The 27,944-nt window shown below is 37.1% G+C and overlaps 33 non-coding genes across 33 annotated transcripts; 31 read left to right on the top strand and 2 right to left on the bottom strand.

Moving 5' to 3' along the window:
• The first annotated feature begins 1,978 nt into the window (after window positions 1–1,978).
• Window positions 1,979–2,050, top strand: TRNAE-CUC (transfer RNA glutamic acid (anticodon CUC)). The gene has a single exon. It is a non-coding gene; the product is annotated as a tRNA-Glu (tRNA).
• Window positions 2,051–2,116: 66 nt separating this feature from the next.
• Window positions 2,117–2,188, top strand: TRNAE-UUC (transfer RNA glutamic acid (anticodon UUC)). Its single transcript has one exon. It is a non-coding gene; the product is annotated as a tRNA-Glu (tRNA).
• A 66-nt stretch (window positions 2,189–2,254) lies between these two features.
• On the top strand, window positions 2,255–2,326 carry TRNAE-UUC (transfer RNA glutamic acid (anticodon UUC)). Its single transcript has one exon. It is a non-coding gene; the product is annotated as a tRNA-Glu (tRNA).
• A 66-nt stretch (window positions 2,327–2,392) lies between these two features.
• On the top strand, window positions 2,393–2,464 carry TRNAE-UUC (transfer RNA glutamic acid (anticodon UUC)). The gene has a single exon. It is a non-coding gene; the product is annotated as a tRNA-Glu (tRNA).
• Window positions 2,465–2,530: 66 nt separating this feature from the next.
• Window positions 2,531–2,602, top strand: TRNAE-CUC (transfer RNA glutamic acid (anticodon CUC)). The gene has a single exon. It is a non-coding gene; the product is annotated as a tRNA-Glu (tRNA).
• A 196-nt stretch (window positions 2,603–2,798) lies between these two features.
• On the top strand, window positions 2,799–2,870 carry TRNAE-UUC (transfer RNA glutamic acid (anticodon UUC)). The gene has a single exon. It is a non-coding gene; the product is annotated as a tRNA-Glu (tRNA).
• A 66-nt stretch (window positions 2,871–2,936) lies between these two features.
• TRNAE-UUC (transfer RNA glutamic acid (anticodon UUC)) lies at window positions 2,937–3,008 on the top strand. Its single transcript has one exon. It is a non-coding gene; the product is annotated as a tRNA-Glu (tRNA).
• A 66-nt stretch (window positions 3,009–3,074) lies between these two features.
• Window positions 3,075–3,146, top strand: TRNAE-UUC (transfer RNA glutamic acid (anticodon UUC)). Its single transcript has one exon. It is a non-coding gene; the product is annotated as a tRNA-Glu (tRNA).
• Window positions 3,147–3,212: 66 nt separating this feature from the next.
• On the top strand, window positions 3,213–3,284 carry TRNAE-UUC (transfer RNA glutamic acid (anticodon UUC)). Its single transcript has one exon. It is a non-coding gene; the product is annotated as a tRNA-Glu (tRNA).
• Window positions 3,285–3,350: 66 nt separating this feature from the next.
• TRNAE-UUC (transfer RNA glutamic acid (anticodon UUC)) lies at window positions 3,351–3,422 on the top strand. The gene has a single exon. It is a non-coding gene; the product is annotated as a tRNA-Glu (tRNA).
• A 66-nt stretch (window positions 3,423–3,488) lies between these two features.
• On the top strand, window positions 3,489–3,560 carry TRNAE-UUC (transfer RNA glutamic acid (anticodon UUC)). The gene has a single exon. It is a non-coding gene; the product is annotated as a tRNA-Glu (tRNA).
• Window positions 3,561–3,626: 66 nt separating this feature from the next.
• TRNAE-UUC (transfer RNA glutamic acid (anticodon UUC)) lies at window positions 3,627–3,698 on the top strand. Its single transcript has one exon. It is a non-coding gene; the product is annotated as a tRNA-Glu (tRNA).
• Window positions 3,699–3,764: 66 nt separating this feature from the next.
• On the top strand, window positions 3,765–3,836 carry TRNAE-UUC (transfer RNA glutamic acid (anticodon UUC)). The gene has a single exon. It is a non-coding gene; the product is annotated as a tRNA-Glu (tRNA).
• A 66-nt stretch (window positions 3,837–3,902) lies between these two features.
• Window positions 3,903–3,974, top strand: TRNAE-CUC (transfer RNA glutamic acid (anticodon CUC)). Its single transcript has one exon. It is a non-coding gene; the product is annotated as a tRNA-Glu (tRNA).
• Window positions 3,975–4,040: 66 nt separating this feature from the next.
• On the top strand, window positions 4,041–4,112 carry TRNAE-CUC (transfer RNA glutamic acid (anticodon CUC)). The gene has a single exon. It is a non-coding gene; the product is annotated as a tRNA-Glu (tRNA).
• Window positions 4,113–4,178: 66 nt separating this feature from the next.
• Window positions 4,179–4,250, top strand: TRNAE-UUC (transfer RNA glutamic acid (anticodon UUC)). The gene has a single exon. It is a non-coding gene; the product is annotated as a tRNA-Glu (tRNA).
• Window positions 4,251–4,316: 66 nt separating this feature from the next.
• TRNAE-CUC (transfer RNA glutamic acid (anticodon CUC)) lies at window positions 4,317–4,388 on the top strand. The gene has a single exon. It is a non-coding gene; the product is annotated as a tRNA-Glu (tRNA).
• A 9,217-nt stretch (window positions 4,389–13,605) lies between these two features.
• TRNAA-UGC (transfer RNA alanine (anticodon UGC)) lies at window positions 13,606–13,677 on the top strand. The gene has a single exon. It is a non-coding gene; the product is annotated as a tRNA-Ala (tRNA).
• A 280-nt stretch (window positions 13,678–13,957) lies between these two features.
• Window positions 13,958–14,029, top strand: TRNAA-UGC (transfer RNA alanine (anticodon UGC)). Its single transcript has one exon. It is a non-coding gene; the product is annotated as a tRNA-Ala (tRNA).
• Window positions 14,030–14,133: 104 nt separating this feature from the next.
• Window positions 14,134–14,205, top strand: TRNAA-UGC (transfer RNA alanine (anticodon UGC)). Its single transcript has one exon. It is a non-coding gene; the product is annotated as a tRNA-Ala (tRNA).
• Window positions 14,206–14,309: 104 nt separating this feature from the next.
• TRNAA-UGC (transfer RNA alanine (anticodon UGC)) lies at window positions 14,310–14,381 on the top strand. Its single transcript has one exon. It is a non-coding gene; the product is annotated as a tRNA-Ala (tRNA).
• A 104-nt stretch (window positions 14,382–14,485) lies between these two features.
• Window positions 14,486–14,557, top strand: TRNAA-UGC (transfer RNA alanine (anticodon UGC)). The gene has a single exon. It is a non-coding gene; the product is annotated as a tRNA-Ala (tRNA).
• Window positions 14,558–14,661: 104 nt separating this feature from the next.
• TRNAA-UGC (transfer RNA alanine (anticodon UGC)) lies at window positions 14,662–14,733 on the top strand. Its single transcript has one exon. It is a non-coding gene; the product is annotated as a tRNA-Ala (tRNA).
• Window positions 14,734–14,837: 104 nt separating this feature from the next.
• On the top strand, window positions 14,838–14,909 carry TRNAA-UGC (transfer RNA alanine (anticodon UGC)). The gene has a single exon. It is a non-coding gene; the product is annotated as a tRNA-Ala (tRNA).
• Window positions 14,910–15,013: 104 nt separating this feature from the next.
• On the top strand, window positions 15,014–15,085 carry TRNAA-UGC (transfer RNA alanine (anticodon UGC)). Its single transcript has one exon. It is a non-coding gene; the product is annotated as a tRNA-Ala (tRNA).
• A 104-nt stretch (window positions 15,086–15,189) lies between these two features.
• TRNAA-UGC (transfer RNA alanine (anticodon UGC)) lies at window positions 15,190–15,261 on the top strand. The gene has a single exon. It is a non-coding gene; the product is annotated as a tRNA-Ala (tRNA).
• Window positions 15,262–15,365: 104 nt separating this feature from the next.
• Window positions 15,366–15,437, top strand: TRNAA-UGC (transfer RNA alanine (anticodon UGC)). The gene has a single exon. It is a non-coding gene; the product is annotated as a tRNA-Ala (tRNA).
• Window positions 15,438–15,541: 104 nt separating this feature from the next.
• TRNAA-UGC (transfer RNA alanine (anticodon UGC)) lies at window positions 15,542–15,613 on the top strand. The gene has a single exon. It is a non-coding gene; the product is annotated as a tRNA-Ala (tRNA).
• Window positions 15,614–15,717: 104 nt separating this feature from the next.
• On the top strand, window positions 15,718–15,789 carry TRNAA-UGC (transfer RNA alanine (anticodon UGC)). Its single transcript has one exon. It is a non-coding gene; the product is annotated as a tRNA-Ala (tRNA).
• A 104-nt stretch (window positions 15,790–15,893) lies between these two features.
• On the top strand, window positions 15,894–15,965 carry TRNAA-UGC (transfer RNA alanine (anticodon UGC)). The gene has a single exon. It is a non-coding gene; the product is annotated as a tRNA-Ala (tRNA).
• A 4,071-nt stretch (window positions 15,966–20,036) lies between these two features.
• On the bottom strand, window positions 20,037–20,109 carry TRNAM-CAU (transfer RNA methionine (anticodon CAU)). The gene has a single exon. It is a non-coding gene; the product is annotated as a tRNA-Met (tRNA).
• A 5,824-nt stretch (window positions 20,110–25,933) lies between these two features.
• Window positions 25,934–26,005, top strand: TRNAA-UGC (transfer RNA alanine (anticodon UGC)). Its single transcript has one exon. It is a non-coding gene; the product is annotated as a tRNA-Ala (tRNA).
• Window positions 26,006–27,323: 1,318 nt separating this feature from the next.
• On the bottom strand, window positions 27,324–27,395 carry TRNAE-CUC (transfer RNA glutamic acid (anticodon CUC)). Its single transcript has one exon. It is a non-coding gene; the product is annotated as a tRNA-Glu (tRNA).
• Between the last annotated feature and the right edge of the window lie 549 nt (window positions 27,396–27,944).

Below are 27,944 nucleotides of genomic sequence, written 5' to 3'. Positions count from 1 at the left end.
GTGCGTTTGATTTATTATCATAGGAGCTATGACATGATAATGTTTAACGGTGTGGCAAATAGATTCCTCGTCTGGTAGCTCGGCAACGAAAGAACAAAAATGGCGAACGATACTACCTACCTAGACATTATAGAGCCTTCACTTCCTAAGACGTAAGCAAAGAGGAGGAGTCACGCCGGGAATAACAGCGTCGCGACTATAATGCTGTATTTATTTACTGCCATTCTGTCCAGTGTTGATGTACGAAATGGAGATACAAAATAAAAATAACTCTACATTAACCTTTAAAAACTTCTGAAAATTCCTCCGACTACGGACGGCAGTACATATTTTCCTTCTGAACAACACCTAAAAATCACCAGACTCAGTGGAAACCACCGTACATGAATTGCAAAATAGAGGAATAAAGTCTAACCATGTAACCCTGTAAATCTGGTTATTTAATCTGGGATTGGGAGGTTATTCGAAAAATACCCAGTTATTTTAGAATTAATTTAACCTCCAAAAGACCACCGACGTAGCTCAGTCGGCTAAAGACGCTTCCCTGCCGATCCGGAGTTGCGCTCGGGAGCGGGTTCGATTCCAACCGTAAGGCGAATGACAGGTAATCTATGGCGAATTCTCGGCATCATTCGCTGTCACCAATCCCATCGATGCTAAACAACCTCGTAATTGATACAGCGTCGTTAAATAACCAAAATAAAAAACCTGAAAGAAGTTAATCCAAAAAAAAAAACCTCTTTGATAATTATTAACATCTAATGATGTATTTTAAATATTTTCTGGTTGGTTCACAATTAATTGTAAATTGTTAGGCCTAACTGATTTCATTTATGCCTATACGCAATAACATCTCATTTTGTTTTACTAGCTTTAAATCTTATATATATATATATATATATATATATATATATATATATGCAAACCCAGCTTTCTCCAATCTTTCTTATTTTCTGCCTTCGTCTTTGTTCATATGATCCATATATTTTAATGTCGTCTATCATCTGATATCTTCTTCTGCTCCGAACTCTTCTCCCGTTTAGTGCATCCTTAAGTAGGCAGTTTCTTCTCAGCCAGTAACCCAACCAATTCCTTTTCCTCTTTCTGATCAGTTTCAGCATCATTCTTTCTTCACCCACTCTTTCCAACACAGCTTCATTTCTTATTCTGTCTGTCCAATTCACACATTCCATTCTTCTCCATATCCACATTTCAAATGCTTCTAGTCGCTTCTCTTCACTTTGTCGTAATGTTCATGTTTTTCTGCCCCACACAATGCCAGACTCCATACGAAGCACTTCACTAGTCCCTTCCTTAGTTCTTTTTCCAGAGATACGCAGAAGATGCTCCTTTTTCTGTTAAAAGCTTTTTTCGCCGTTGCTAACCTCCTTTTGACTTTCTGGCAGCAGCTCATGTTTATGTACTGTACAATATATATATATATATATATATATATATATATATACATAATCCACGTGTAAGGCTTATAGTACTGGTTACAAGAATACACTTAAAATACTTCCTATTTGATTTAGTAGACGTACATATTAAAAAAATAACTGGTCGTTCGGTTATTGTTGAAAATAATCGATTATCAGGTTAAACCAGTAAGCAAAAATTATCGGTAATTAACCGGTTAACCTTAAGAAAAAAACAATCATCAAAATAACAGTGTTTTTTTACTCATCCCGAATTTAATTCCTTAAAATGAGTTTTCCCAAAATCGAGACCTAGCTAAATCGCTTTTTCGCATAGGAAAACATTGTTTGCTAAAGCTTTCTGAGCACAGATTATTTCTCCCACCCCCTCCCGGTAAGGTAGTGACGTATAAAATATTGCACTGTATTATTGATACGATACACGTACTTGCAGCGTACGCGATAGAACTTTACAAGTTCCGACTAAGTTTCGGATTTTTAGACACAGCAATACGTCAACTTCATCCTTGTGTACTCTTCTTTAAAGACAACAAACAGGCTCCGGTATGGTCTAGTGGCTAGGATACCTGGCTCTCACCCAGGAGGCTCGGGTTCGATTCCCGGTACCGGAATGTTTTATACACAGCAATACTTCAACTTCATCCTTGTGTACTCTTCTTTAAAGACAACAGACAGGCTCCGGTATGGTCTAGTGGCTAGGATACCTGGCTTTCACCCAGGAGGCTCGGGTTCGATTCCCGGTACCGGAATGTTTTATACACAGCAATACTTCAACTTCATCCTTGTGTACTCTTCTTTAAAGACAACAGCCACGTTCCGGTATGGTCTAGTGGCTAGGATACCTAGCTTTCAACCAGGAGGCTCGGGTTCGATTCCCGGTACCGGAATGTTTTATACGCAGCAATACTTCAACATTTTTCTTGTGTACGCTTCTTTAAAGATAACAGCCGCGCTGCGGTATGGTCTAGTGGCTAGGATACCTGGCTTTCACCCAGGAGGCTCGGGTTCGATTCCCGGTACCGGAATGTTTTATACACAGCAATACTTCAACTTCATCCTTGTGTACTCTTCTTTAAAGACAACAGACAGGCTCCGGTATGGTCTAGTGGCTAGGATACCTGGCTCTCACCCAGGAGGCTCGGGTTCGATTCCCGGTACCGGAATGTTTTATACACAGCAATACTTCAACTTTATCCTTGTGTACTCTTCTTTAAAGACACCAGACAGGCTCCGGTATGGTCTAGTGGCTAGGATACCTGGCTTTCGCTCGGGTTCGATTCCCGGTACAGGAATGTTTAAATACGCAGCAATACTTCAACATTTTCCTTGTGTACGCTTCTTTAAAGATAACAGCCACGCTCCGGTATGGTCTAGTGGCTAGGATACCTGGCTTTCACCCAGGAGGCTCGGGTTCGATTCCCGGTACCGGAATGTTTTATACACAGCAATACTTCAACATTTTCCTTGTGTACGCTTCTTTAAAGATAACAGTCACGCTCCGGTATGGTCTAGTGGCTAGGATACCTGGCTTTCACCCAGGAGGCTCGGGTTCGATTCCCGGTACCGGAATGTTTTATACACAGCAATACTTCAACATTTTCCTTGTGTACGCTTCTTTAAAGATAACAGCCACGCTCCGGTATGGTCTAGTGGCTAGGATACCTGGCTTTCACCCAGGAGGCTCGGGTTCGATTCCCGGTACCGGAATGTTTTATACACAGCAATACTTCAACATTTTCCTTGTGTACGCTTCTTTAAAGATAACAGCCACGCTCCGGTATGGTCTAGTGGCTAGGATACCTGGCTTTCACCCAGGAGGCTCGGGTTCGATTCCCGGTACCGGAATGTTTTATACACAGCAATACTTCAACATTTTCCTTGTGTACGCTTCTTTAAAGATAACAGTCACGCTCCGGTATGGTCTAGTGGCTAGGATACCTGGCTTTCACCCAGGAGGCTCGGGTTCGATTCCCGGTACCGGAATGTTTTATACACAGCAATACTTCAACATTTTCCTTGTGTACGCTTCTTTAAAGATAACAGCCACGCTCCGGTATGGTCTAGTGGCTAGGATACCTGGCTTTCACCCAGGAGGCTCGGGTTCGATTCCCGGTACCGGAATGTTTTATACACAGCAATACTTCAACATTTTCCTTGTGTACGCTTCTTTAAAGATAACAGCCACGCTCCGGTATGGTCTAGTGGCTAGGATACCTGGCTTTCACCCAGGAGGCTCGGGTTCGATTCCCGGTACCGGAATGTTTTATACACAGCAATACTTCAACATTTTCCTTGTGTACGCTTCTTTAAAGATAACAGTCACGCTCCGGTATGGTCTAGTGGCTAGGATACCTGGCTTTCACCCAGGAGGCTCGGGTTCGATTCCCGGTACCGGAATGTTTTATACGCAGCAATACTTCAACATTTACCTTGTGTACTCTTCTTTAAAGACAACAGTCACGCTCCGGTATGATCCAGTGGCTAGGATACCTGGCTCTCGCCCAGGAGGCTCGGGTTCGATTCCTGGTACCGGAATGTTTTATACACAGCAATACTTCAACATTTTCCTTGTGTACTCTTCTTTAAAGACAACAGCCACGCTCCGGTATGGTCTAGTGGCTAGGATATCTGGCTCTCACCCAGGAGGCTCGGGTTCTATTCCCGGTACCGGAATGTTTTACACACAGCAATACTTCAACTTCTTCTTTGTGTACTCTTCTTTAAAGACCACAGCCACGCTCCGGTATGGTCTAGTGGCTAGGATACCTGGCTTTCACCCAGGAGGCTCGGGTTCTATTCCCGCTACCGGAATGTTTTATACACAGCAATACTTAAGCATTTTCCTTGTGTACTCTTCTTTAAAGACAACAGTCCCGCTCCGGTATGGTCTAGTGGCTAGGATACCTGGCTCTCACCCAGGAGGCTCGGGTTCGATTCCCGGTACCGGAATGTTTTGCACATAGCAATACTTCTACATCTTCCTTGTGTACTGTTATTTATAGGGAATGCTCACGACACGGTATGGTCTAATCCTATAGTGGCTAGGATCTCTGGCTTTCTGACCTAGAAATATTTAATTTTTACCTGTTTTACCGAGAATAAAGGAAAGGACAGTAGCAGCCCACAGCGCAACAAGCGACAGAAAGCTCCTGAAAGTACTGTGTCTGGAAACAACGCTAGAATTATTCAGGGCAAATATAGTCCCAGTATTAACATAGTTTTCAAATAATATGGCAACGCCTATGGAAGAATGATCTAGAGCTGCTGGAAAGTGTTAAAGTTGCCTTTCTCAAAAGAGCTCTGGGAACATCAAAATAATATATGCGACGTCAAGACTCATATTATGTCCTTGCGAGGGAAACCTTCTTGGTAGAGGACCTCAGAATGGACTACTTGCTGGCATCTACCAGAGACTACGAGTACTGTCATCCTCTGAGGAGTTTAGGGCTGAGAGGAATGCGGTTTCGACTAGTCTAGCGCGGTACTGGAGTGGGAGGGGACAGTGACAGTGGCAGTCTGGAAGGAAGTACAATCATACTGAAAACATTCGCCCAATTTACAAGAGCAGTATGCCTATTAGTTTTCTAACGTATTTTTGGCGAGATAGAGATACAACAATTCGTACTTACGTGTTCAGAGAAGGAAAGTATTGTAGAACATTTTATTTATTTATTTATTTATTTATTTAGTCTATTATCTATTTATTCTGGTGAAGTTAAGGCCATCACACCATCAGAAATACAAATACAGTAAAATAAATAAACATAAAAATCATAATAAAACTACAGTAATATAAATGAAAAGAAGAATCATACTATAAAATTGAGTGATTAGTAGAATTGAATTAAATTTGTAAAGTAATCAATTTAATAATAATAATAATAATAATAATAATAATAATAATAATAATAATAATAATAATAATAATATTAAACTGTCTCCCATTGAGGATAGCCCTTACGGACACAGTATATCCTAAAAAAAAAAGTATTATACATATGTAAACATAGATATTAAGTTTTAAAAAATGGAATCAAAGAAAAGGGCGTAAAAAATTACAATTGCTATTAATGTGGCACCATGTGATTAATTAGGATTTGGCAGGATTTTTTAACACAATTATCACAATGTCATCCGTCAGAGATGTTGGCAGAGCAAACTGCCGTCGAAATTCTTCGAAAAAAGCTGGTATAGTCCCTCGAGCACCTATGAGCAAGCCGAATACCTCAACGTGAATTAAGGCATATTTCAGCTTGAAATAGTTGACTGTAGGCTCATAGATCGACTTCTTCTCAAGGTGGACCTCGGCTGACTGATGACTTTCTACTTCAAAACGTATCGTGCGGTCCACAATGATGCCCTGTCTAGTGTCAGCATTGTACGCTAAAATATCTACTCGTCTCGTTGACCCATTTTCCACAGCATGTTTCCTTAAAAATGACTTGTAACGGTGAAATATTTAATATGAGTAATTCATATAATATTAACATAGCTAACATCAGGGAGATGTTTGAGCAAAAATTGCAACAATATATTTAATATATTTATAACAAAATCACATAGGCCTAGGTAAACAATATGTATATGAAATATTCACACACTACTACAAACTGAAGACTGCATATTTTTGGACGATTAATACTTCCCACTCCGCTCGGCTCGGCTTGGCTGTAGCAACAAAAGAATCTACCTGCAACCCCCCCGCACCGATGGCAAGAATACCTCAGGTCCCAGCGCTAAACTCGTCGGAGGAAGACAGTAGCGTGTGCAAACTATGTGGTGAAATAGGCTGTTATGTCAGCAATGTACACTCTAACGTGTAAAAGGCAGAGAAATCAATAATTGAAATAGGAACAAACTATAACTCTCATACTGCACACACTTGTGCGCATTCCTTTCATTATTATATCTGGATTTCACACAGTAGTCTCGGGATCGATTCCTGGTATCGGAATATTTTATACATATCAATATTTCTTCATTATCTCCTTTCTGCACTCTTCTTGAAAGCCAACACTCACGTTCCATTATGGCCTAGTTATTCTAATGGCTGTTATACCTGTCATTCATCCAAGAGACTCGGGTTTGATTTCCGGTAGCGGAACATTTTATATACGGATATAATTCTTTATCAACTTCTTTAACTGCTGTTCTTTAAAGCAGCGAGATATAGTCCGGTATGGTCTAGTGGCTAGGACGACTGGCTTTAACCCAGGAGGCTCGGGTTCGATTCCCGCTACCGGAAACTTTTATACAGTGGAATACATCTTCGTGAGCCCTTTTGTGAAATATGCCTTAATCTGAACTATCACTGTTTGTATGTACTTTTTGGCTAGGGTACCTGATTTTCTCTGAGAAGACTCGCGCTGGATCGATTTGGTGCTTTATAGAAGTATTAAACGACTGTAGTTCGGTTAACTTAGTTTGTAGATTAATGGCGAAGTGCATCAACATTGATTACAAACGCAGTAATCATAGATTACGAAACGATGGTTAAACAGTAGCCGTGGTTAAAATGTAATTTATGTGCACCATTCATAATCACCGATTACTAAAACTTGGCTAGCTGACACCTCATTTAACCAGAGTAAAGTCTATGATGGTACATTGTTTCTACAAAATGACTAAAGGAAAGCATCCATACCGCTGCAAAGATAATAGTCAACGTCTAAAAACGACTGCGCTCACTATGTTCTACATCGAAATGAACGTATCCTACATTTTCGCGTTGCATTTGTTTGCCTTTGGGCGCTGTTATATTTGTGAGTTCCATCTCTTTGTTTTTCAGTACTTTTAGGTTAAAATCGTACAAAATGGAAAATTGAATCCAAAAATGATTATATCCCAATGTTAGGTTGAAGTATCGATAGACTTAATTACTAGATTTAAATGTAGGCCTGTTATATAAAAAAGATGGAATATCCATAAAGGAAAAGGATGCAGAAAATTGGTAGGAATGTGTGTACGATCTTGGACTACACCAGGGAATTGTGCATTATCCTAAGATCCATCCATAACCTCTCTTTGTTCAGCCAGTGACATAGAGAAAGAGATACTGGTATTCGAGTATTCCCTCTTAAAATACAGAAAATAATAGTTACATAGAATCGTAATATAAGCAGCCGATCCGTAGGAGAAATATGATTGTTCTTGTGTTATTTCAATTGGTCCATTTGTAGATTTTGATAAACGAAATCCCTCCTGAAATTTTCTGTCACCTAATTGCTCGCAAGAATTCTCTCTTTCCACTAAAGAACCTTCACGCTCACGCTCTATCCAAGTAATTCAAGTACTGCACAATAATAATCGTCTTCGAAATAATCACCTGTGGTTATGGCCGCCATTTTGCTTTACTTGCTCTACTAATCGCTGGTTATCTCCTTTAACCGCTCATATTTGGCCGGTTAGAGATTACTGTGGTTAACTTCCTATTTAAGTCGTAACCAAGGTCGATCCACCGTAAAAATGCTTAATCGGGGATTAGGTCACAATTTTAACCGATGGTTACACTAACCGATGTTGATGCACGTGGGCATAAGGGTGTATGTATGTGAACGTCCACAAATATTATCAGAAAATGCAGGCTCTAATTTTCTAAAATTTTATAAGAAAATGAACTCACAATTGGACAAAAATTACAAGATACCAGAACAAGACTTGTTAGAACTTAAATATCTGATAAAAGTATAAAAAAAGTTTACTAATAATATTTTTAAACCAGTTTTATCAGAGTATGAAAAAAAAAAGAAAACAAAAGAATTCTGCAGTTACATCATTTGGTAACCATAACATTGTTATGATCTCTCTGACATCTTTAATATTTTTCCTGCATGTAATAAACACTTATTTCTGAAAAGTTGACTATTCTCAGACATGTATAATTATTTATTTTAATAAAATTAATTTTTATTTGTCCTATATAAAATAAATTAAAATTTCATAATGTTTTGTGACCTAATTTTTCTATTTTCAAAGAAATGGACATTATTGTAGTCTACCTTTTGCATAAATTCATGTTAAATCAGTGTACAAAAATTTCAGAATTCTATCTCTAATGGTTGTGGAGTTATGAAATAATATGTGTTAAAACTTTCAAATTGTGGAAAATTTAATTTAAGCTAAAAAGTGAAGTCTTAAAAATATTATTAGTAACCTTTTTTATACTTTTATCAGATATTTAATTTCTAATAAGTCTTGTTATGTTACCTTGTAATTTTTGTTCAATTGTGAGTTAATTTCCTTATAAAATTTCAGAAATTTAGAGCCTCCATTTTCTGATAATGATTGTGGTCGTTTACGTACATATACCCTTAACTGTCTTCGAGCTGAAAAGTCCAGGAATCAGTTACAGCTATTGGTGGTAGCCTACTTTTCTTGTAACTGAAACTTCCACGACTCCAGGTTTCAATCAGGTCCCTATGAAACTTAATTCGTCTCTTTTTCTTGGGTAAAAGCCAACCACATCATCTCATTCCAGTGTCGAGGTCATGGAAGAATGGAGCTGTGCCTTCATGTCTCCATGCCTTCCATGTTTCTTCCTGACTCATGTAAAAAGAATACCTTTAGCTTTACTGTATACAATTCCATCAGTGTTCTTGTTTGCTATGTGCAGGAGAACAGGTGAAAGATTTTTTGACCTACAGCCTGCCGGCTAATTTTAAGAGGACTGTAGTACGAATTCTTACCGACATGTTTTCTCTTGCTTACCAATTTTAGTGAATGATTAGGCGTCTCCTACATTATACAGTAAAACTTTTAAATATTGTTATAGTATTAAAAATTAAATTGTGAACCTGTTTCAAGTATTTACACTGTACCAAACGTGACATTCCTAAATTACTTTTCCATATGTGCTACTTATGAGAACTGTTACCGTATTGTGTCAACAATAATGTCGATAATACAGTGGTCCGCTCGATTTTTTAAATTTATTTTATTTGGTTATTTTACGACGCTGTATCAACATCTAGGTTATTTAGCGTCTGAATGAAATGAAAGTGATAATGCCGATGAAATGAGTCCGGGGTCCAGCACCGAAAGTTACCCAGCATTTGCTCGTAATGGGTTGAGAGAAACACCCGGAAAAAACCTCAACCAGGTAACTTGTCTCGACCGGGATTCGAACCCGGGCCACCTGGTCTCGCGGCCAGACGCACTGTCTGATCGATTAGTCGCCGAGGAGGATATACCTTTGTTCTTATTTAGAATATGATACACAGGAAGAAAGGAATAGTGTTTCTTCATATTCAAACTCTAGGCCTACTTCTTGGTACTATACAAACCGCCACGTGTGCAAAAGTCCGCCTTCCTCGCCGAAGCTACGCTTCAGTTTCCTGTTTAGATACTGCATCCCATATTACTTCTTTTTGGCTTGTAATGCATCCCAGCCGTCAGTATTCACGCGAAAGCCCTGAGTTCATTTCTGTATAGCGTACTGACCTTTATATTCTTGAAAGCCTGCAGTTTCAAAATGATCTTACTCGATGATAACGCCTCCGACGAACATGCACATTGTTATATTGTCGCAGATATCATAGTAGGCTTATGGTATTTTCATATGTAAAAACTTTTCTTTCTTCTCATCGAAGCGATAGCATAAAACACTGATGTTTCGTTATCGAAAATTATGCAGAATAGAATCTCGAAGTTCATATTCTATTATAACAATCGATACCAGAGATCATGCTTCAATCAGAAAGGCAATTCCGTCAATCAAGATCAAATACTTAGAACACCTTGCCACGTAGAAATCACGGAGGAAGATGTGCGACACTATGGAGACCCGAGCGAAAGATGGAGATGTAGATGCAACCATCAAAATGTGGAAAGAAAAATTCCGTATTAAGTGTGACATTAATAATAATAATAATAATAATAATAATAATAATAATAATAATAATAAGGTCAATTTTTATTACTCTACCGCCACTTCCAACGGACTCCTAACGAATATTCACACGTTTATCACTGGGATTGTGGCGCTGGAAATCAATTTAGATCACTTTTATCTCAGCCAAGACACATTTCAATTTTTATTGTACAATATAAATGCAATTATCACTACAATGACACAATAATTCTTGCAGATAACACAGAAACAACTTCGGAAACGTTATTAACAGAATAGCAGTTTCACTTCACTTCCACTAGATGACTCTTGAGTTCCAGCAGAGGCGTAGCAGGGATACCAATATCGGCAAACGAAATAAAACTGTGAGGAATGTTACAACAGGTGCGCTAAACGTTAGGAAGTTACAATAGGTGTGTAGCACATTAGGTTAGGTTAGGCTAGATTAGGTTTTGTTAGGTGTGTAAGATATATGAATGATTACCACAGTTGGCGACACTGCAATCATTCTCCCACTCCACCTCAAATAACGTCACAACGACGGAATATGGCCGCCTTCTTCCCTCAAGTACGATGATTTTCCTATATAAGTAAGGAACCTATTTAGGGCGGGTTGGGCGGGACCACAGCTCTCACAGTGATCACATCGAGTTTCTACTACTCCACACTACAAAACTAAGGTATTTTCAGTGTGTGTTTTTAATTTCCTATACTGGCAGTACAGTAATAAAAATTCACCAATAATAATAATAATAATAATAATAATAATAATAATAATAATAATAAAAACACTATCTCGGCGGCGGGGAATCGAACCCCGGTCTCCCGCGTGACAGGCGGGGATACTGACCACTATACTACCGAGGATTACGGAGCTTCATCTTTTCATAGAACGGTAAAGATAAGACTATTTTTCATTACTACAGATTCGCTCTCAGTTTTGCAGTAATTATTGCACTCGTGCTGTTGCCGCTAAGATTTGTGTCTCCGTTGTTATCGGTAGTGTAGGAAATTCACTAGAATGCTTGTTGAAATACCTACGTGTAGGCTGCTCTTGTGTCGTAATAGTAATATGCGTTACAAGAGCGGTATGTTGAAGTTTTCATGTTCGAGGAAAAGTTTGAAAAAGCGAAACGTAGTTGAGCTTTTTTAATTTCCGATAATTGAAAGAAAACATACCGCTCGTGCATCGTACATTATTTTGCGCGAAGATCGTTTATTACATACCTGAAAGAGGAATTTCTAATTAGTTGCAATGAAATCTCCATCTTGGTTTCTGTTCAATGATTGCAAACTTGCAAAACAAAAATATCTATCTTCAACAATGTTGCTTTAAAATGTTTTCTGTGTTTACTATACTCCAGCAGGCCGTGATATACGTCTGTCTTTTTCTTTCCCCAGTCTATAAATGCGAACTTAAAACAAACGGTAATGTTATGTAATGATTTATTTTTCATTTTAATATTTTAACAATATTATTTATATAACATATTGCAGTAACAACATTGGCAAGTTGATTTGTTGATTTTTTCACGGCTTCCTTAATGTTACTTGCATCATGAATGTAGGTGGAGTAGTAGACTTTACTTAATTTTTGCAAATATTTAAAAACAATAATTAACAGTGCAATTTAGGTGAAATTGCAGTGGTAAGTTTCCAATTTATAATTATTACTATATTGAACGTCTCTAAAAATAATATGTTAAAAGCCTAAAGCAGTAAAATCAATATGTCACTTAAGCGGTAAGAAAAGGGAAATTGTTATGTGTGTTAGGTTGGGAATACTGAATGTGGTATTTTAGACTTACCGCGGATTGGTTTTGTGCGGAAACCAAGCAAATACGCACGATCTCGCACAAACAAACTTGCACATCATTTTTCCCACTCTCATGTTACAAAAACTCAGAAAAGTACTCCTCGGGCCTTACTTGGGTAAATATTTTTTTTAGCTGATGGCGCGTTTTTTTTTCTTTCTATATATTTTATTCAGAATTGGTTTTCACTTCGGGAATATGTACAAATACTTAAACTTAGCTGAAAGCACTGTATTATGATTTACGAAGTATCCAGAGTACAAATTTCTAAAAGCAGAGAGGAAATAATCATTCGATGTCTATGATCAGATAAGCCCCTTTAAAATATAAATTCGGTACTTGCCTCCTGTCAATTATCCTCTCACCCAACCTACTCTAACCTTTTCACATTCCTCGGCCTCACGTCACTTATCTATCCTCTTATTTAACCTAACCTAACCTTGTCACAGTTCTCAGCCTAACCTCACTTAGCTATCCCCTCATCTAATCTAACCTAACCTTTAACTCGCAGCATTAATGGAAATATGATCAGATAAGCCCCTTTAAAATATAAATTCGGTACTTGCCTCCTGTCAATTATCCTCTCACCTAACCTACTCTAACCTTTTCACAATCCTCGGCCTCACGTCATTTATCTATCCTCTTTTTTAACCTAACCTAACCTTGTCACAGTTCTCAGCCTAACCTCACTTAGCTATCCCCTCATCTAATCTAACCTAACCTTCTCGCAGCATTAATGGAAATATACACCGTCGAAGGATAAAACGAAGTGTAACGTGATCCCTACGATCATACACTTCCACTAATATATACCAAACGCAGTAAACTCATGGTGCCGGTAAAGTACTAAATAATTACGATAAATTCTGCTAGTTACTGTAGTACTAAGCACAAATCACATTCTCTGCTCTTGCGTTTTTTGAACAGTAATCTCATCAGCCTAGAGGTTTTGATTTATCTAGAGAAAATCAAAACTAAAGTGAGATTTAATTGACTATTACACGATTAGAAGAAAGTATATAAAGATTAGAAGAAATAAAGTACTCTAAATATTAATTGATTTACGAAAATACTAAACTGTCTTCAAATGTATTATTGTACAATAGCATTATTATAAATATTCCGCTAGGTGGCAGTAATGTGTTATGATGAGCTATTCTCTTGTTACCAGTTGTACCAGCTACACAATCTTAATTGAACTCTTTGGACGATTACTAGTCAAGAAGGCTTTGTTGATTCAGTTTCATTTTTATTTAAAGAGTTGCGTTCCACTTCAGTTATCAATATATATTAAACAATCTCTGATTCGTAACTATGCACAGGGGATGTAGCTCAGTGGCAGAGCGCTTGCTTTGCATGTGAAAAGTCCCGGGTTCGATCCCTGGCGTCTCCAATGTAATTGTTTTCATTTGTACTCTATGATATTTTTCTCACAAAATGAATACAATACGTTGATATAAGGGAACGTTGTACTTCAACGTTATTGTTCAACGACTGGAAGGCAGGGGATGTAGCTCAGTGGTAGAGCGTTCGCTTTGCATGTGAAAGGTCCCGGGTTCGATCCCCGGCATCTCCATGTTTTCATTTGTACTGTATAATATTTTTCTCACAAAATGAATACAATACGTTGATATAAGGGAACGTTGTACTTCAACGTTATTGCTCAAAAACTGGAAGGCATGGGATGTAGCTCAGTGGTAGAGCGTTCGCTTTGCATGTGAAAGGTCCCGGGTTCGATCCCCGGCATCTCCATGTTTTCATTTGTACTGTATAATATTTTTCTCACAAAATGAATACAATACGTTGATATAAGGGAACTTTGTACTTCAACGTTATTGTTCAACGACTGGAAGGCAGGGGATGTAGCTCAGCGGTAGAGCGTTCGCTTTGCATGTTGAAGGTCCCGGGTTCGATCCCCGGCATCTCCATGTTTTCATTTGTACTGTATAATATTTTTCTCACAAAATGAATACAATACGTTGATATAAGGGAACTTTGTACTTCAACGTTATTGTTCAACGACTGGAACGCAGGGGATGTAGCTCAGTGGTAGAGCGTTCGCTTTGCATGTGAAAGGTCCCGGGTTCGGTCCCCGGCATCTCCATGTTTTCATTTGTACTGTATAATATTTTTCTCACAAAATGAATACAATACGTTGATATAAGGGAACTTTGTACTTCAACGTTATTGTTCAACGACTGGAAGGCAGGGGATGTAGCTCAGTGGTAGAGCGTTCGCTTTGCATGTGAAATGTCCCGGGTTCTATCCCCGGCATCTCCATGTTTTTCATTTTACTCTATAATATTTTTCTCACAAAATAAATACAATACGTTGATATAAGGGAACTTTGTACTTCAACGTTATTGTTCAACGACTGGAAGGCAGGGGATGTAGCTCAGTGGTAGAGCGTTTGCTTTGCATGTGGAAGGTCCCGGGTTCGATCCCCGGCATCTCCATGTTTTCATTTGTACTGTATAATATTTTTCTCACAAAATGAATACAATACGTTGATATAAGGAAACTTTGTACTTCAACGTTATTGTTCAACGACTGGAACGCAGGGGATGTAGCTCAGTGGTAGAGCGTTTGCTTTGCATGTGGAAGGTCCCGGGTTCGATCCCCGGCATCTCCATGTTTTCATTTGTACTGTATAATATTTTTCTCACAAAATGAATACAATACGTTGATATAAGGGAACTTTGTACTTCAACGTTATTGTTCAACGACTGGAAGGCAGGGGATGTAGCTCATTGGTAGAGCGTTCGCTTTGCATGTGAAAGGTCCCGGGTTCGATCCCCGGCATCTCCATCTTTTTCATTTTACTCTATAATATTTTTCTCACAAAATAAATACAATACGTTGATACAAGGGAACTTTGTACTTCAACGTTATTGTTCAACGACTGGAAGGCAGGGGATGTAGCTCAGTGGTAGAGCGTTCGCTTTGCATGTGAAAGGTACCGGGTTCGATCCCCGGCATATCCATGTTTTCATTTGTACTGTATAATATTTTTCTCACAAAATGAATACAATACGTTGATACAAGGGAACTTTGTACTTCAACGTTATTGTTCAACGACTGGAAGTTAGGAGATGTAGCTCAGTGGTAGAGCGTTCGCTTTGCATGTGAAAGGTCCCGGGTTCGATCCCCGGCATCTCCATGTTTTCATTTGTACTGTATAATATTTTTCTCACAAAATGAATACAATACGTTGATACAAGGGAACTTTGTACTTCAACGTTATTGTTCAACGACTGGAACGCAGGGGATGTAGCTCGGTGGTAGAGCGTTCGCTTTGCATGTGAAAGGTCCCGGGTTCGATCCCCGGCATCTCCATCTTTTTCATTTTACTCTATAATATTTTTCTCACAAAATAAATACAATACGTTGATACAAGGGAACTTTGTACTTCAACGTTATTGTTCAACGACTGGAAGGCAGGGGATGTAGCTCAGTGGTAGAGCGTTCGCTTTGCATGTGAAAGGTCCCGGGTTCGATCCCCGGCATATCCATGTTTTCATTTGTACTGTATAATATTTTTCTCACAAAATGAATACAATACGTTGATACAAGGGAACTTTGTACTTCAACGTTATTGTTCAACGACTGGAACGTAGGGGATGTAGTTCAGTGGTAGAGCGTTCGCTTTGCATGTGAAAGGTCCCGGGTTCGATCCCCGGCATCTCCATGTTTTCATTTGTACTGTAGAATATTTTTCTCACAAAATGAATACAATACGTTGATACAAGGGAACTTTGTACTTCAACGTTATTGTTCAACGACTGGCAGGCAGGGGATGTAGCTCAGTGGTAGAGCGTTCGCTTTGCATGTGAAAGGTCCCGGGTTCGATCCCCGGCATCTCCATGTTTTTCATTTTACTCTATAATATTTTCCCACAAAATGAATACAATACGTTGATATAAGGGAATTTCGTACTTCAATATTAATGCTCAGTGACTAGAAGGAAGGGGATGGAACTCAGTGGTAGTTTTTTTATCGGACTGAGGGCGTTTTTAAGTGACATGCACAATAACACAAACTTCTAGGCAAGGATTGGCGTTGTCGTATGAAGAAAACAAACTTAAAATATAATGACAGAGGTCTAAAATAATAATATATTATGCATTAATCATAAAAACGGTCAAATGGTCTGAGTAAGTTTTGGGATCAAACTCTTCAATTCCATCGATGCTAACCGGGTAGTTGATACAACGATGTTAAATAAACAACTAGAGAAGAATGAAAAAAATATCCTGTCCCCTTATCTTATGTTTTGCTGACTGTTTACTTTCGAGGATTTGATCAACTGCTCCTCTTTCTTATCGTCAGAATAATAAATGTAGCCTACTGTCCGTTACTCAGGAGAAGACGAGCGGAAAGAATGTGACCTTCTTGACTATCGCTGTTGATTATTATTATAAACATCGCTCAGATAAGCATCCCAGTAGCCAGGTTATTACTCGTGCAGGAAACATGAGTAACAATGCGTATGGAAATTAAAGCTAAGTTGAACAGTAGGAGACCTACTGTTCTCCAACCAGGAGATTAACCGTGAAAGGAATGTGCTTACTATTGCGTCATCTATTGGAGCGAAGTAGATAGATAATATCATCGTTATAACATATATTTAAAAACCACGCGCTCTCCTGCATTTGTTATTTCCTGTATAGGGAGATTAAAAGATCAGGAGATTAACAGTGATCTAATTTTGTAACTAGGTAGTATAAACGTGTGCGTATCAATGTTATTTTCTGTGCTGTGGGAGCGACCCAATATAGATATGAGTACCCACGTGTGTGACCTTATGACATCTTATGATATCAACATTCATTCACAGCATTGCCCCGCTTCGTCTCATCCGGCAGAGACTTTCTCGCAGGGTTGCCATACGTACGACTATTTTGACTCATTGTACGAGGTACGACCGCACTCTATGTCGTACGCAATTTTGTACGACTATTTTACTGAAGGGAAAAAATAATTGGGAATTTATAATGTTGGTCTGTAATTAAAATTACGTTTATGATTAATTCGTCCCTTTTAGATAAGTTTTCTTCATTTAATATGTCCTGGACTAATATGAAAGAAACATGCTTTTAAGGGGGGGGGGGGAAGCTTTGAAAATCGATCTGTAACTATACTTGCCAATCAAGTCATAATTTGTCATCTTGAGCTCTAGGTTTCACGTAGACGGCGCAGTTATATCAAAATAATACGAGTTTGATTTTATTAACTTCCTTGTTTGTTCGATAAAGGAAATCTTTTATCAATTAAATAGTACCGCAGTAGCATTAAGAAGTCTAAACGCGCCGACATTATAGAGGTGTCGGGTATCAGTCGACTGTAGATGAATTAATTTGGTATAATTTTCAGCTGCCGCATTTATTGATACTAAAATAGGCCTATCTGCCGCCGCGCCAGCCAAAGATCAAATTCTGCTGACTTTAAATATAAGAAAGTTGTTTCTAACCAAGCGTCATCGTGTACGCCTTACTGCGACGACAGTGTTGATGATGAAGAAATGGGTGGTGATTTGTTTCAATGCTGAATGTCATTGTGGATGTGAACTATATTTAGTAGTACTTTTATTTGGAACTAAAATTTACTGGTAGATATATTTATTTTGCGATTCTTTATCAACTGCGTAATGACATGAAGGTGATAATGGCAGTGAAATGACTCCAGCGCCGAAAGTTAATGGGTAGAGGGAAAACCTGGAAACGACGTCAACCAGATAACTCGTCTCATCCGGGATTTCAGCTTTGACCCGCTCATTTCACAGTCAGACGTGCTAACCATTACTACACAGCGGTGGACTAGAAGTATATTAGGAAGTTGAGAAATGTACGACAATTTTATGCTAAAGTACGATAATTTTTATAAGTTAGTACGGCGGTTTCGATTCCTTTATCTGGCAACCCTGCTTTCTCGTGGTTGGAGCACAGTAATGTTTCCGCTTACTGCAGTACAAATATTGCACGTTTGTTGTGCGTTATCTGTTCACATCCCTTCCTCCTCAGTCCGCTCTCGTCTTCTCCAGTCCTGGGTCACCGACAGTACGTGAGCTCGACTTGATCAGAAACATTCACCGATTCGCAAATTTGAACTATTGCAACTCTTTTGTTCATTATAATATTCTCTACAATTAATTTTCTGAACAACATCATGAATTCTGGGACCTACACTTGTGTCACTTTTGCAGATTTTTAGTGATACATTTTATCTGCGATAATCAAAACACCAGCCACAATGAGAGACCCTATTGCGGCATGATATCATTTATTTTTTTAAGCTAGAGATGCTAATTCATACAATGCCTTTGGTAGTTGTGTAAAATCAAGTATTAAATGTTATTCTGGAACTTCCTGCTTTGCGTTAGGTTGCTTGTCATTATATTCATCATTATCGATTACCAAATGTGAGTGCAGCAGGAATGGTTTTATGGAATTGTTCGTTAGAGTTTGATCACAAATCGTTCAATAGAGAAGAGATGGCTTACAGAGATTTGAAATAAATTAATACTAGTGGCTTGTGCAGCAAATGCTGCAAACTAAGTTCATTAGACGTTCAAATAAACATTTTTCAGATTTATTTTCAATGAAGAATACCAGACATTCTGAAAGTTATTTGCTTCCATTATATTGAAACATACTCTCTCTCGAGCCAATACTGAAGAGAACCACGCATATAAATATCTACACCACACCGCCATTAAATATATGAAAAAGACCCAACCCCACTTGATTAATAACTATACAAATATTTGATTTTTAATAATATTATTATCTTACGTAAGTTTTACAGCTTTCAGTAACATATACTATATAGCCGCCACTCAGTAAATTATAGAAATGAAGATCTAATTTAAGATATTCTCTACATCTACTTATATAATCCCAAAACGTTTCACTTTCATATCAATATAGCATTAATATGTATAATTAATGAAAAATAATCACATCACGGCATTAGCTACAATAATATTTCATTTCTAATGGTAATAATGTCATCAAACCATCTCAAGTTTTGTAGATTTTAATATCCAATACACAGCTGTACCCAGAAAATTACACACCACAGAATCGAACCTGTAAATTATTTTTTGTAAGTTAAGTTTTTTAATAACGAATTTAATTTGAGCTCTAAATATGTCAGCATTCTTGCAGATCATGGCCTTCGTGTAATATTGTTTACTGTAGTGTGTGTTTTGTTTTATTCTGAAAACACAAGTCGTCTATCTTGTTGATTGGTTAGAGTTTCAGTTGATATCAACCCTTCCTCTTCAATTATGTAGCATATTATAATCTATGGTATCAGCATGGTATCTAAATTCCGTCGACACGAATGCGTCCAACGGAATATTCTGAAATGCAATTAGCTAGTTTAGCTAGTTCTCAAAACTGGCGACAGATGGATTTTGGAAAATAGGAAAATTATGTTGAAAAATTGACATTTCACTGAAAACTACTATTTTTCTGAAAAACTTTGAGTTCCAAGCTTCAAAATGAGAGGTCATTTATTAAAATCCGTTCAGCCGTTTTCCCGTAATTTCCATTACCATTTCAAATTATATATATAGATAGATTAAATGTAATATTCACTGTAATACCTCTATTTTACATTGTACGGTTTCATATTCTTCGGGATTAAAATACGAACATTAAAATCTGTTGACAATTTTCATATGATTCCTCAAATTGTGTTAATAATAATTAGTTAATCTTTGTTGTCTGGGATTAAATTTGGTATGGCTTGGGTAAATTTTCTTTCATTTCCCAAAGTAGTCTAATAGAGCCTTATCTATTGAGACAATTAATATATATTTTAACGGTGTCCGCAGTTCTCACTACATCCTTCTGCCTCTTGCTTTGCTCTACTTATAACAGACTAATTGTTAAACGAATTTTTAACAATGTCATTCTTTCATAAAAATTATGCCCCGGGTGAGGATCGAACTCACGACCTTAAGATTATGAGACTTACGCGCTGCCTACTGCGCTACCGAGGCGATGTTTCTTTTGCACTCAACAAGTTTTAGTGATAGATCCTCTGTCACCTACAGGCTCGCCTATGTAAAATAATGTTTTATTATTATGTAGTAAGATGGTAAAAACTTAAATATTTGTGTCTTATTTGTTAGTATTCAGTAAAGAAAGCAATAGGAGATTCATCGAACCCCTATAATTGCGTGAAACATATTATTTTGTGCGAGATCGTGCGTATTTGCTTGTTTTCCGCACAGAACCAATACGCGGTAAGTGTGAAATACCACATTCAGTATTCCCAACGTAACACACATAACAATTTTCCTCTTCTTACCGCTTAAGCGCGACATTCATTTTACTGCTTTAGGCTTTTAACATATTATTTTTAGAGACGTTTAACATAGTAATAATTATAAATTGGAAACTTACCACTGCAATTTCACCTAAATTGCACTGTTAATTATTGTTTTTAAATATTTGCAAAAATTAAGTAAAGTCTACTACTCCACGAAAGCTATTGTATTCCTGATACAAGTAACAATAAGGAAGCCGTGAAAAAATCAACAAGACTCCAGATGCCGATGTTATTACTGCAATATGTTATATAAATAATATTGTTAAAATATTAAAATGAAAAAATAAATCATTACATAACCTTACCGCTTGTTTTAAGTTCGCATTTATAGACTGGGGGAAAAAAAAGACAGACGTATATCACGGCCTGCTGGAGTATAGATATTTTTGTTTTCTAAAGTTGCCGTCATTAAACAGAAACCAAGATGGAGATTTCATTGCAAGTAATTAGAAATTCGTCTTTCAGGTATGTAATAAACGATCTTCGCACAAAATAATGTACGATACACGAGCGGTATGTTTGTTTTCATGTTCTCGGAAATTAAAAAAGCTCAACTACGTTTCGCTTTTTCAATCTTTTCCTCGAACATGAAAACGTCAACATACCGCTCTTGTAACGTATATTACTATTATGCTGTTCGTTACTGTTTTTATGAGCACGGTTGGGATTGTAACCATAGAGATTATAACCATGTTTAGGATTTGAAACAAAAGATTGATATTTCTTTTCATTTCTGTCTAAATACTTCCAGCATTTAAATTTAACAGGAAGAGTCTTTTCAATCATTACTTCATATTCGCTTCTTCATATCATAAGGTTTAATCTCGAGGCAACAATACAATTATTGAGAGTTGTTGTTGTTTTCTAATGCCAGGCGTTTGGGAATAAAGTCATTTGACCTCTTGCACTCCAATATTTTTCAAAGATATTATCATGGTCAGCCACTGAAGCACAGATTTTGAGGTGTTCCGAATCCATTTCTTGGTTTGAGGTGCACAATGGACAGTTAGGGGACTGATATATTCCAATTCTATGCAGGTGTATGGCCAAACAGTCATGGCTTGTTGCCAATCTAAATGCAGCTACAGATGATTTTCGTGGTAAATCGGGAATTGACTGTGGATTATTGATAGTTGAAGCGAATCACACATCAATATGACGCCAATGAGTTGTTTGGAACTGGAATTAATATGTCATTACAGAGAATCGGATTCATTTGGAAATTCATATCACATTTAAGTACTTTAGAATTGGGTTAAAATACGTTAAATTAACTATTTATTTCTTTATACTCCCCGCATTTATTAATCATTTTCATTAATGTGCGAATAATATTTTTCTATTAAATTAAAATTAAGTTTCGTCAAGCTTCGATGCGTTAAAAAGCTTTTCACGTGAATCTTGTTCAAGTCCATCTGATACCAAAATTACAGACCTACAACTGTTTTTAACACGGCCTCCTTGCATAAATATGTAAATCACTTAAATAAAGAAGCATCAATATATTATGTTTTACATTTAATGATTTAAACGTCGTCGTTATTGTGGAATTGTGTATATAAATAGACAACATCTCGGACGGCTGTGTGGTTTTTTTTTTCATGAAATGCTGCTGTGAACATAACCTCTGTAGGGGTTAGGTACAGCTTACAGCAGTAAAATTTTTGGAAATATTCAACTTTTTTTTTCTCCATTATTGTATCTTGTACAATAATGAAAATTAGTATGTGTAAAACACTGTCCTTCTGATATATGAAAAAAAAAATAAATAAATAAATAAATATATATATATATATATATATATATATATATATATATAGTCTATTTTTTTACAATGTCAATGTTTATGTGAATTATTCTGAATGATCCCATTTGGTAGCCTGGCCGCAAACTTCTGTGTTTATGTTATGGTTATGTTTGATTTTCATTGTGATATGGCCGTTTACCTTATGTCCAGGGGCGGCTTTCGAAGAGGGGCTGCGGAGCTGCAGCACCCCCAGAAATTTGTGACTCTTGTCTCGTTTTATGTTGTGAAATACATTTATTATACAGTCTCTATTTAGCGGCTCGAATTTTTTTTTTTTTTTTTTAATTTCGCTCTCAATGACTTGCACGCAATCGTTAGTGAAGTCACTTTCTCCGCTGGTGCTGCCAGAGCGAAATCAGAAACAAGGACTATAGGGTGAAGCCACTTCCTCCCCTGGAGCTGCCAGTCTCGTCTCGGATGCTTTGCGCGTTAGTTTTACCCCTCCCCCTGCTGCCTCTGGCCGTGAATCCAGAGTTTCCAGGAGCTGCAAATTTTGCAGCAGTTTGTCAGTAGCGCGCAGTTTTAAATACATTTTCTTTAATGTTGTGAGTATAACAAGTGCAACAATGTTTAATTCTGTACAATATTTACAGTCAATTCAGTTCAGTACCTTAACAATTCAGGAGAAATGTGAAATTAAGTGCCCATCAGTTGAATCTCATAATGGAAAGAGCCGCTAAACAAAATACAAAGGCTCGCATATTTTTTGCTGATTTATCCAGTATGCCTACTTTCTTCTCTCGATCTCCACACAGTCTGTATTAGATTAATGTGTTTCAAAGACAATTCCATCAGCTGGGGCAACAAGATGGGTTTAAAATAAGAACAGTAAATGTTGTTCATGAGAAGAAGGAGCCATTGCTAGAATGTTTTCAAACCATAATGGAATCTGAAACTTCTAACAACATCACAATAAATGAGGCAAGCGCCCTGGTGCGTACTCTTGAATATCCTGAATTCAATTTCTGGCTCAGTTATTTTTTTCATTTATTGATGTATCATGTATATATATTATACAACCAACTAAGGTTCAAATCTGCATATAAAAATTAAATTATGGTTTATTTAACGACACTCGCAAATGCAGGGGTTATATCAGCGTCGCTGGCAGTGGCGATTTCTCTTAAGGAGCACAGGAGCAGTGCACCACCTCTTCAAATAACACATGTTCTTAAATTTATATCAATGAGCTGCAGTAGACTATGTGAGCGACATAATTCTTTATTATAATACTTATGTAAAAATAACACTGTATGTGTACTGTTCTTGTTAACGCCTGGGACTTACGTGTACCGCTCGACACTTGCGGCACACTGTTCCATTCGAGCATGCGCAGTAGCACTGTTTCACTGGCAGGCTTTGGAGCATGGTAGGGAGGCAGTACTGTGAGCGTAGGAGGGGTTAGGAGCACTTTCAGATGTGTTCTCAAGCTCGTTCCATCATAAATGTTACAATGAATAGTGTGCAAAATCTTTTAAATGTGTAATTTTCTATAAGACCTTTACACGAAAAGACCAAAATAAAGAAGATGCGTAGACCTACACATGAATTAAAATTATAAGTGACGAAGAACAGTAATACAGAAGTGACAAGAAAATTCAACATTCGGACTTAAGAGAAATGCAATATGCGACTGCAATATAAAAGAATCTATATTTTGTTTTCCTTGCCTATTGTTCGACGGCGAACATTTATTGACAAAAATGAATTTTATTTATTTTTCTGTTTGAATTTAGGACTGTGCGTAGTAACTAAATAATTTTGATTATCGTTCTGCAGATATGATTGATTTGAAGCACATGAATGAAAGAATTAAAAAACACGATTCTTCAGCTGCACACTCAACAATAATGTTAAATTAGCAGTGTTGGGTCAAACAAACATACAGACACAATTGGATTCAATTGGATTGTTGCAATTCACAATGATAAAGTTACCAAGAACAGATATGTGCGTGCGGTTTTGTGGAGCTTTTGAGTTGGCTTTGAGAGGTCACGAAGACGGAAACTCATCTTTAAACGCTAGTATTTTTCTTGGCCTCATCAATTTCAGTTCTGAATTAGACGCACTCTTAAGGAACATTTGGAAAGAGGAATAGTGTTTAAGAGCACATCAAACACTATACAGAACGAAGTCCTTCAAGCCATTTTGATGTATGCCATGATGGGATTTCAAAGAAATAAAGAAAGCTGCTGACTTTTTAGCAGTTAAGGCTGATGAGACGACACACGTATCGAATGCCTGTGAACGTCTGAACTGTGTTATAAAACGCAATATAGCGAAAACAATATTATTTACGTTGTGCTGCATTATAAAATTGAACACTTTACTTTGCTATTACTGGATCTACATAGGAAACTGATTAACTGCAATTTCTTGACTAACAAAATTATGTAAATCTATACCTACGTAACATATGTTAATAGTTATGTAGTAGTTAGTACCTATAATAATAATAATAATAATAATAATAATAATAATAATAATAATAATATGATAATCATAATCATAATAAATATTTGTGCACCACCAGGATTATTTATCACCACACGCCACTGGTCGCTGGTGTGCCGGAATTTTGTCCTGCAGGATTCTTTTAAATGCCAGTAAATCTACTAACATGAGCCTGTCTCATTTAAACACAACTTACAAGATAAGGTGCATGGAACTAATCTTTAAGTAAAGTAAGTTGCTTGGTTTATTTTTGTATGCAGCCCCCCTTACTTCAATACCCACGAGCCGCCACTGCGTATGTCCCATGAACATGTTATCTTGGGGAGGAAGAAGGTGTAGTGGTAGTAGTCTTCCATTGTTACTACGCACAAATATTAGGAAAAAATGTCCGAATAACCTACGCCCTATGGACTATGTGACCACTACAAACTCGGGTTTTCGTAAGAAAAGTCCACAAGCAGTGCTAGGAATGTAACAGCAAAACTACTTTGCCTCCACACGGATGCGATTCACGCCCCTCTATCAGACTTTTCGTGGAAAGATCTGAAATGTCAGTAGAATAAATATTCAAATGAGTACTACATGAAGTTAAAATATTTCCGTGCAGTTATCTTAACCTTCCATATTATATTGTGCGTATTCTATTTTGCTGGTAATGCCTGACGATTGCGTCATCATCCAGTTTGCAAGGCTGTGCGTACATAAGGTTGAATACCCGTCTGGATGAAAGTTGAAAGGCAGCAATAATTAGGTATACTTGTGATGTGAGCTGGTGTGGTTTTAATTCTATGGTAAACAAAATAATCTTAAATTCGAAAATTTATTTACAAACTACAGAAAGTGTAGTTTAAATAAACTTTAGTTCTATTCTACACAAAGGAAGCAGAAACCATGAAGAAAATGATAAAAGTATTGACTGAAATCTTCGTTAGAGGGGTAAGGCCGAAATCGATAACATTCATGCACCAACTCTCTCGTAAATATAAATAAATCAATTAATATTAATAACTTAATACTTAAATCTATGGTGTAAATACCTACTCTAAAGGTTTTATCCATTAATGTAAAAGTTAATGCAGTAATAATAAAATGAACACGGCTATTGCCATTATGTAAATGAAACATTTCAACACACTCATAATTGTTTGCAATCTTAATATGAGCTCTGTTGAAACGGCACGCTACACGTTAGGAGAAAGATTACTCTTTCTAAAAGATAGTCGCCGTCGCTGGGGATGTAGCTCAGTGGTAGAGCGTTCGCTTTGCATGTGAAAGGCCCCGGGTTCGATCCCCGGCATCTCCATACTTTTTTTTTTTAATTGAAGGATTTGTGTCTTATGATTGTAATAATGTAATTTTGTCAAAGTTTTAGTTTTTATACATCAATCATGCATTTAATAGAGCCACCGCTGTGTACTAACGAAACTTATGTTTTCTCACCGGGACCTTGAAGATACACTTCATTGCACATTGTAATCATGAGAATACTTCAGGAGAAATACTGCGGCTGGAGGATGTTCATAGTTCAATCTACATTGCAATGATTTCCAACCACATTTTAGAGAACTAACATTTCTTACTTTCGCTATAATCTTCTGTAGTTTGTGTACTACATAAAATGTAACTTTGGTTCACGTTTATGCCAAAATAGTCATGCCTAGGATATATCTAGGTACATATGGCACGTGACATTTACAAACTGGGTAGCAGTGCATACACTACTTTTTGAAAGAATTACTTTTGTATTGTTTCAAGGTGAACAACATTAGAGTGGGAGATATCCTTCCGCATCTTCGCTAACCTTCTTTCTACTTCCACTTTATTACTTACGCTAACTTATTGTCTCCCATTCGTAAGATATGTTCAACAATAGCGAGAAGACTAAACATTATTTTAACCTGACTACTTTTATTTCAGCTGTGCTGTCTAAAATAATTATCGGAACATTAATATCAGAAGAATAGCATACTGGCTGGAATGTTATACCAAATATTTTGTATTGTAGCTGATGTCTTGTATGTTTAGTGCAGAGAGATGTTGGAGATTTATGACATTGTAAAATTCCTTTGTAGAACGCAAAGTTGTATTTGTTTGGATAAAATTTACGCACATTTAAAGGACAAACCTAAAATTCTTTAATCATCTATTATCTTAATACACTGCTCTCTTAAAATGACTGAACTATTGGGAATGAAATCAATGGCTTTCCCAAAACACGCCATGAAATGTTTCATACAAAACTATGTTTATCTTCAAAAGGAAGCAAAAAGGAGCAAAACTGTTTTAAACTTTTGTGTTTGGAATATAAAAAAATGTCCCTAAAATTAATGATATTATTTACAGTTAAGCTTGAATATTAAAATGAGACCTATGTAAATGCCCGTTATACGGTTGGTTCATGTTGGTAATGTCATGAGTAGGGAACAGTCATGTGAGTTATATGAAAGTTTTTTTCTGACTTGTTGACCTGTAGTAGATATTTCACATTATCTTACCAAAAAAACAGGAAGGTGTATTTAAGACAATATGTAACGAAGTTCTTACTTCCGAAAAAGTACTCCGGCTCTTTATTATTGGCGACACTGACTGTTACTTCATGGAAGTAATAGCTATAAAAACTATTCCGGTACCGGGAATCGAACCCGAGCCTCCTGGGTGAGAGCCAGGTATCCTAACCACTAGACCATACCGGAGTACAACACAAATGCCTTGAATTCTTGATTGTATGTTCCTGAACCTGAAGTACATAACCAGAATGTGTGCTTTTTTTTACTATGTATGTCATTAAGATTTGAACTCTATAGTATCGTAATTCACATTTGAACATACAAATCTTGGTAAAACTAGCGCTGAGGTAGTTCCGGTGATGTTGGAAATGAAAATCGTTGAATTTATAGGGGATTTTTTTTTTTTTTGGAGATGCAGTCGATCGTATATGAAAGGCATAATAAAAGCCTAAACTAACGAAATCTAACCTGTCACAGATTCGTATATGCAAGGTGTATAAGCGGAGTACGAAGGGAAATATACCCCCACTGGCGCTTAATAAAAATAAAATAACAGCATTAAAATAAATTAAATATAGGCCTACAAATACAAGTAGTACTTCCAGTGAGATTAAGGGGTTAGGTACAGCTTACAGCAGTAAAATTTTAGAAATATTCAACATTTTTTCCTTCCTTTACTGTATCTTGTACAATAATGAAAATTAATATGTGAAAAACACTATCCTACTATATGAA

This window comes from Periplaneta americana, chromosome 14 (assembly GCF_040183065.1).
Source record: "Periplaneta americana isolate PAMFEO1 chromosome 14, P.americana_PAMFEO1_priV1, whole genome shotgun sequence".
In the NCBI taxonomy this organism is placed as follows: Eukaryota; Metazoa; Arthropoda; class Insecta; order Blattodea; family Blattidae; genus Periplaneta; species Periplaneta americana.
This window is presented reverse-complemented; position numbering and strand designations above follow the sequence as displayed.